This window comes from Anguilla anguilla, chromosome 8 (assembly GCF_013347855.1).
Source record: "Anguilla anguilla isolate fAngAng1 chromosome 8, fAngAng1.pri, whole genome shotgun sequence".
In the NCBI taxonomy this organism is placed as follows: Eukaryota; Metazoa; Chordata; class Actinopteri; order Anguilliformes; family Anguillidae; genus Anguilla; species Anguilla anguilla.
This window is the reverse complement of record NC_049208.1, coordinates 49,957,329-49,964,909: the sequence shown is the minus strand read 5'-3', so window position 1 is coordinate 49,964,909 and position 7,581 is coordinate 49,957,329.

Genomic DNA, 7,581 nt, shown 5'->3' with positions numbered 1-7,581 from the left:
CCCCACCCCCTCCCCATCCACTTCAACTCAAGTGCACCCGAGACGATGAACAAAACTTATTGCAGACTGAAACTGCTTTTCTATTTCATTGTTCCGTTTAGCTGCTCGGCGCTGTGCAAGCAATCTGCATGGAGACCGCGTATAAGGAGGCAATTGGCGAAGCAGCACTTTATTTCATGTGTGTTCATAGTAAACTGTCGTAAACAAGTCATGTAGCCTACTTACATAATTCATATATACGGTGACACAGCAAGCCATGGGGTTTCTCTCGTGCTTTAGTCTTTCTTACTCACACAGACTCATTTTAACTGCACATGTTTCCTGCGAAAGTCCTATTTTGCTGCCAGAGCCTGCCGAGACTTCATGTGAGGAATGTCTGGACTCCAATTACAAACCCTCAAAGCATTATTTGTTACTTTGTTATTTTCTGTTTACTTTGTATCTGCTGTAGTTTGTCGTGCCGAGTGCTTACAGCTGGCCCTGTGCTGGGGGGTGGGGGCGGGGAATCCATGGTAAAATTCTTCTTACATTACATTGTTATGAGATGTTCGGTTCCCATTCCGTTTAAAATAGTTCCGGTATGGGTAATGAATAACGTAATTGCGAAAATAACGTTATTTACATTAGAAAAATATTGGATCATGTGGCCCCCTCGTGGTCGTGTGGCCCCCATAGCGGTTGTGGCCCTAAACAAGTAGACACCGATCTGCATGTTAATCAGATACCAGTGGTGGAATGTTTTAGCAGGGAAACTCGAGTTCGTTAATTTGTCTGAGTCTTTTCATTGCATGCGTTTCTCACATTGTTGCAGCTGACTTGCCATGTCCAAAAGTGAGATGATTGCACCAATATTGTTTTAGACTATTTTCTGCGGTGAAAATGCCTCCTTTTCATTGGTTGGTCAATTAATAATGTGAATAGGGTGAACTGTGAGTGTTGACCATTCCGTTGAGTCATCACCATTTGTTTGTGAACAGGGGTGTTTTTCATGAAGCAGGATTACGGAGTTAGCTCCAACTGCGCTGAGTAAAACTCCTGAATTTGAAACCTGGACTGAAGTAAAAAGAGCTTTTCCAGGTTTTACTCAGCATAGTTATCCAGTTAATACTCTCAGGACAGCTACATGGAAAAAAAATAAACTGTGGCACTCTTGTTGGAGTAACAGTTAGAAGAACTCTTAGAAGAACTGTTAAAGCTTGTGGAGGTGCATTTTGGGGAATGAAATTTAGTGCTAAGAAATGGTTTTGTGGTAAGGTGTGTATCAGGCCTGACATCTGCTTCAAGTCTTTTAACTTTTAAACAATACGAAAGGCAAACACATTCTGGTTTCCTGTCAAAGGGGCTTCATTTCCTTGCGCACTCAGTGACATTAAAAAAATTTTTTTTTATAGCAAAGAGCAAAAAGAAACAGCTTTGTGCTTATGGCACCAGTTTAATACTGCAATACCTTGGAAGTGCATAAACAGTTTACTTACTCAGAACTCCTCCGATCTTCACTATCTGAACATTCAGTATCATTAAATTGGATAAAATATTTTTTTTCTGGTTTCTGGATTCCGCCTAATTGTACATTACAGAGTGGCCAAACTCTTATATCTATCTCAATATTTTTATTTAGTTATTTATTTATGTATTGACATTTGCAGATGATTTTGTCAAGACAGAACCGATCATGGAAGTGCTACAATAATTTAAAAATGGACAGCAAAACATATCATAATCATATACCAAATGTAACAACATCAGTGAGACTTGTGTTTCCTTAGCAAAACCAAAATGCACAGCTCAGTATTTTTACTTCTGCAAGAAAATAATAATGATAAAGATGAGTTTAAATCTATAAATCACCTTCTTGGTAATTGTTGTGAGAAAAGACAGAGAAAGGATTTCTTGTAATCTTTATTGCGTGATACACAATGCATTGACTTTTATTAAACCAGCCGTAGTTCTGAAAGCAAATGACAACGTAATATGCCCGAAAAGCCAATGTACCTTTCACTCACATACCAAATGCACTGAATGACAGTATACGTAGTACGTAGCATGCAATTTCAAACTAGCCGAAGTTTTCTTTCTGTCCGTGCGTAGACCTGCATGATCTCAATCTTTCAGTTAGCTTCATCTTTTTATCTTACGGTTAGCACATACAGCACGTGGACCTGGGGGAGAAGATTGTAATCACGGACCAGGAGGTGGGGGGGGGGGTTTGGATTATGATCCCGGATGGGTAGGGGGTAAGGTGATCACTGATCCTGATAGATCACACTAAATGAGTATAAAACTGACTAAAAGGAGGACATCTGTGCTGAAGTTTCTGTTCTTACCTTCAATTCTATTACAAAAAAATGAAATTAAAGAACAAAATTTGTTTTGTTCTTTTCAGGAAATAAGTCTGAAGTACAAATGCTTGAGGCATGATTATAGATATTTATGTTCTTTTTTCCACTATTAATATTAAAAAAATCATTATTAATATAAAAAAATTGACATCAGCTGCCAGGAAGGAACAATCATATGCATGCCTTTGGTAGGAAAATTCACAAGGACACGTGGCTCTGTGGTATACTGCATAATACAGTCCAGTGTATCAAACCCATAGCATAATATATCAGTGGTGAATCTGAAAGGCCTTGGTCCAGCTTGTTGCGTTGCTTTGGAATGTGCAGATGGTGATGGGGGTTGGGTTGGGGGTTGGGGGGGGGGGGGGGGTGACATTCCCTGCACTGCAATCGCTTGTGATCGCTGAAGACTCATAACTCCAGATTTTATCCCTGAGATGATCCGTCACAACCTGCAGTCCCGCTCTCATGGTGTGAGTTCAGCACAGCAAAGTACCGCAGAACAGGGAGAAAAGTGAAAAGGTCCGAAGAGCAGGAAATGAGGAAGGGTACAGAGGCAGAAGCGAGGGCAGACGCAGGCCATAGAGAAGCCTGATCAAAAGAATTAAGGTCAGGGGGTTAACAGAGAAACAGGAAGAGGAAGTGACAAAAGATGCATTTACTGTATAAGATGGAGAACAATAATACAAATTGAGAGGGGAACAGACACACGTGTCCTACTATCAACTATCTTTATTGACTTCTCAGTTGGCCATTTATTTTTTTGACAACATTATTTCATTTGTTTCTTCTAAGAAACATTATTTCTGGCAGCATGCACCATGCAAAAATGTAGAATTTTGAATTTACTAACACAACTTTTTTTTGACATAGCCATTCCCAGTAAAGCAGTCTTTTTAAGCTTTTTATTAGGAAAGGTGCCGTATAGCCCCACTAGTTACATTCTTTGCCCATAATACTATTAGTGACATCATCAAGCTTCCGAAATAGAGACACTGTGCTGTTGAATTGATGAGGATAAGATTGGTAATGTAGAATTTATCAAATAATACCAGTGAATTGTATTTATAGGAAATTATAATTTCCTATAAATTATTATTTTGGGCAGCAAAGTATTGCCAATAATGTTTAGGGAACTGGGCATCCAAATGGGTTCAATTCCCAGATGGGACAGTGGCCCTGGAGCAAGCCACTTAACCTGAGTTGTTTCAGTGTATATCAATGTAAATCATTCTGGATCAGAGCATCTACTAAATGGCAAAACATTTGAATACCAGCCTGTTGCTACCTGTCAGCTGTGCCGGTAATCATGCAGACTCATTCTGTCAGAGAGGGTAGGAGTGCACGCCGAAATGTGAAACAATATGAAAGGGAAATTCATCACCTTGTGCGAGAACCGCCCTCTAAAAAAAGGAAAATTTGAAGCATGTGGTTTCATTATGTATGTGTAACTGGGGAGTAGTAAAATAACAGCAGTCACCAAGCTTTGCCCTGTGCTTTCTGGTGACATATTTGCAAAACCAGCCGTGGTCTCAAAATGATACGATTTTCTATCTGTCATTTTATACACACAATTAGATCAGTGTGCATGTACAGTAATGAATGTCTTTATTGACTTTGCCATTCCTAAAGTTATGTTGTAACTGTAATTAATTCAGTCTGGATTCGTTATACAAAGGTTCTGATGGGTAGTGCATGAAAACCAGACCATTCACCTCTTGCTAACTGCAGAATAGGTAAAGATTGACATTGCAGTCATAACAACACATGCTTTCAGATTGATTAAATCAATACTTGTCGTTAACTATTGTTTGATTGAATATGGAGGTGATATTCAAAACACCAAGTGTTGTAAAATCATCTGATAATCAAACGGACAGAAGAGGAAAGTTTAATTGTACAACCAGGCATCAGTAACACAATATGTAGTCCTCTTTTTGTTACCAAGACAATATTTATGGTAATGCACCCTGGCGGGGGATGGGGGGGATTGGGGGGTGAAATGTGGGCCCCTGACAGATTGCTTCCAAGACACTATTGTTACAAGGCACGGGGACTCATTCGGACGTTAGGATTAGAATCACCCCATTTATTATTTTTATTATTATTATTATTATTATTATTACAGGCATTTAGCAGACGCTCTTATCTAGAGTGACTTACATTGTATCCAATTATACAGCTGGATATATACTGGAGCAATGCAGGCTAAGTACCTTGCTCAAGGGTACAACGGCAGTGTCCTACCAGGGAATTGAACCTACGACTTTTAGGTTACAAGACCAAATCCTTAGCCATTATACTACACTGCCGCTCATTTTTTTCACTTAATGTTAAGTCTGAACTGCAAGAGCATAACAGAGCTTCAAAAAAACAAAACAAAAAGCCATTTCCTCTACCTAAACCACATCTTCCTTTAACAATGTTCCACCATGGGCTACTGTTGTCTAATTTTCCACTTCTGCAATACATAAATGTACTAAATGTTCATTCAGAATGCTGCAGCTGGGCTTCAACCTCCCTAGACACTCCCACATCACTCCCGTTCTCGTTACCCTCCACTGACTGCCTGTTATAGCTCGCATCAAATTTAAAACATTGGTTCTAGCATACCAGGCAGTCAAGGGATCAGCCCCAGCATACCTCAACAAGATATTCAAACCCTACATGCCAGCCAGATCCCTCCGTTCTGCTACCTCAGGACGCCTGGCACCTCCCCCTCTTCGCGCCTGCGCTTCCAGAACACGTCTCCTGTCTGTTCTGACCCCACGATGGTGGAATGACCTCCCCGTGGAGGTCAGAACAGCTGAGACACTGACCCATTTCAAGCGACGACTGAAGACTCACCTCCTCAGGCTGCACCTCTCCCCATCCCTCCCTACCTCCCTGTAATAATCTTAAATGACTGTAAGCTTAGGGTTGTAACTAGGTATCTGTTTCGTAGGTGACTTAGTTAATGCACCTGTCTTAACTACTGCTTGTATTTTTGCATAGACTGCGTTGCTGTTCTCGTTTGTGTTAGTATTAATCAGTTTAACCTTCAGGGTCCAAGCTGAACTATGCGGTTGTTCCCTGCACTTGGACCGGTACTTCTCTCTGGGGTTTTCGTCATACTTGTTCCTGGTTATGGTTATACACTTTGTTGTACGTCGCTCTGGATAAGAGCGTCTGCCAAATGCCTGTAATGTAATGTAATGTACTACGGACACAATGAATGAATGCGGCTAGAAAGGGCTATGCCTCATTTCTGTAGCTGCCGATAAGATCATTGTTCCTGTATTGATCTTGAAAGCATTTCAGACTAGTGTTTAGTCTTTGGTTTCCTCTTTTTATCTCAGTTCAGTATGACCTACTGAGCTGTGTTATTGTTGCATCACAGCAGTAAAGCTCATGTACAATTGGCACAGTTACAGTATTGGTTACAATAGCAAACATACTTTGAAAGACGTGAGCATAGTTAACGTTCGTTCTCTTCTCTTTGCGCATTTTGCCCGTGACCTCTGAGCGCATTAGCGCTGGGTTAACACCCTGCACCCTGCGAAGACTCTGGTTTGTCTCGGAAAGGGTGGCATGACGCTTGACCCCATCTTTGGCTTCGTTGCAGAGCGTCGAGTTGCTCTGCCCTGCGGAGCTGGCTGCGTGTCTCACCTGCAATTTGTGGTTTCCTGCATGTTGCACTGAGCATGTATCTGCAGCTTGCAACCGACGTATTTACAAGCGTCAGCTTGAGATATGAGGTCTATCGCCTGACTATTTCTTCTATAGTCTTATAAGTAGAAAACTGAAGTTTACCAAGCACATCATTTATGCAAAATCTAAGTTTTGTGCATTTTACTTTGGCAGTTTAACCTTTTTATTGGGTGAGAGACAAGAAGAAAGAAGAAAGAGCTCTTCAGCAGTATCAGATAATAATGAAATCACCATAAATACGACAACTGTACAGGACATGTGAACATTTGAATGCAGGTCATTGTGCAATTTTGATTAAACAAAACATGATTAGTCTTGGACTTCTCTCATTAAAGAGTAGTCATTTTGTCAATTGCCCTCGACACAAAGACATACAGTAAATCATTTTACTGCTCAGAGCCTAATTTGTGACATCTTTTACCCTATTTTTCCCTTGGATTTGGCCTGGGCAATGGTGTCTCTTAAGTTTCTGTTATGCCCCATACCCACAAATCATCTGCTGATGCATGAGCACTTATGAAGTGCATTTCCCTGCAGCCAGTGACCCAGCTGCCCAACTGCCAAACAAACCACTGATTAAAATGGTAAGGAAGTGTTATGAAATCCACCACATGCTGATAATGGGTGGCCACTACACCCCACAGTGGGTCCAGATCTCCGTAAAATCATGGTTTATAACTGCAAAGGTGAACTCAGCTGCAAGTCGCACCTATTTTAAAACACACATACACTCATCGGGCGGCATGGTGGTGCAGTGGGTAGGACCGTCGCTTCACAGCAAGAAGGTCCACGTGAGGTACTCCGGTTTCCTCCCACAGTCCAAAGACATGCAGGTAGAATAATTGGAGACTCTAAATTGCCCATAGGCATGAGCTCTCGTCTGAAATAGGCGTTCTAGCACAATCCACAAACCTTTGAGCGCTCGCCGAATTCTCCCCACCACTGTTACAGTCTCAGCTCTTGGGGCAACTTAGAGCCTTTTTGCACAGTTTCAGGGCTCCTTTACAAAGGCCGTTTGTGATTTCGCGATTCCGTTTCATTTCCTGTTTCCTGCATGCTAATGAGAAGCGTCCGGTGCCCCAAGGTTCTCGATAACATACGTGTCCCTCTCGCTGCCGCCTGCTGCTGGTTTTAGACGAGGACATCTGCTCTCGGACGTACTGCTGACACTGGTTATTAACGACAGCCTGTGGGAAAACAGACTGAGGGAAGAGTGCTTTAAGAAAAGGATAACAGAAACCAGATACTCCAACAGCTAAACAGTCAGTCGATTAGTTCAAGCTGTTTCCTCAGCTGTAAATCAATTAGCAAAACATTTTTTACAGGGCACAACAGTCTTTCGTGATGAGATTATTGCTTATTTTGGAAAGATGTGTACTATAAATATTGGTATCAAACCATCAAGTATAGTTCATTGAACATGGAGAGTAAGGCCAGTCTGTTTTTCTTGTTCGTTTGTTTTTTCGAAGTTAGAAGATTTTTCGGAAAGCTAAGTAAAATATTTGAGGATTTTATACTCATAAAGGGACATTTTTTAACATTACACATTGCT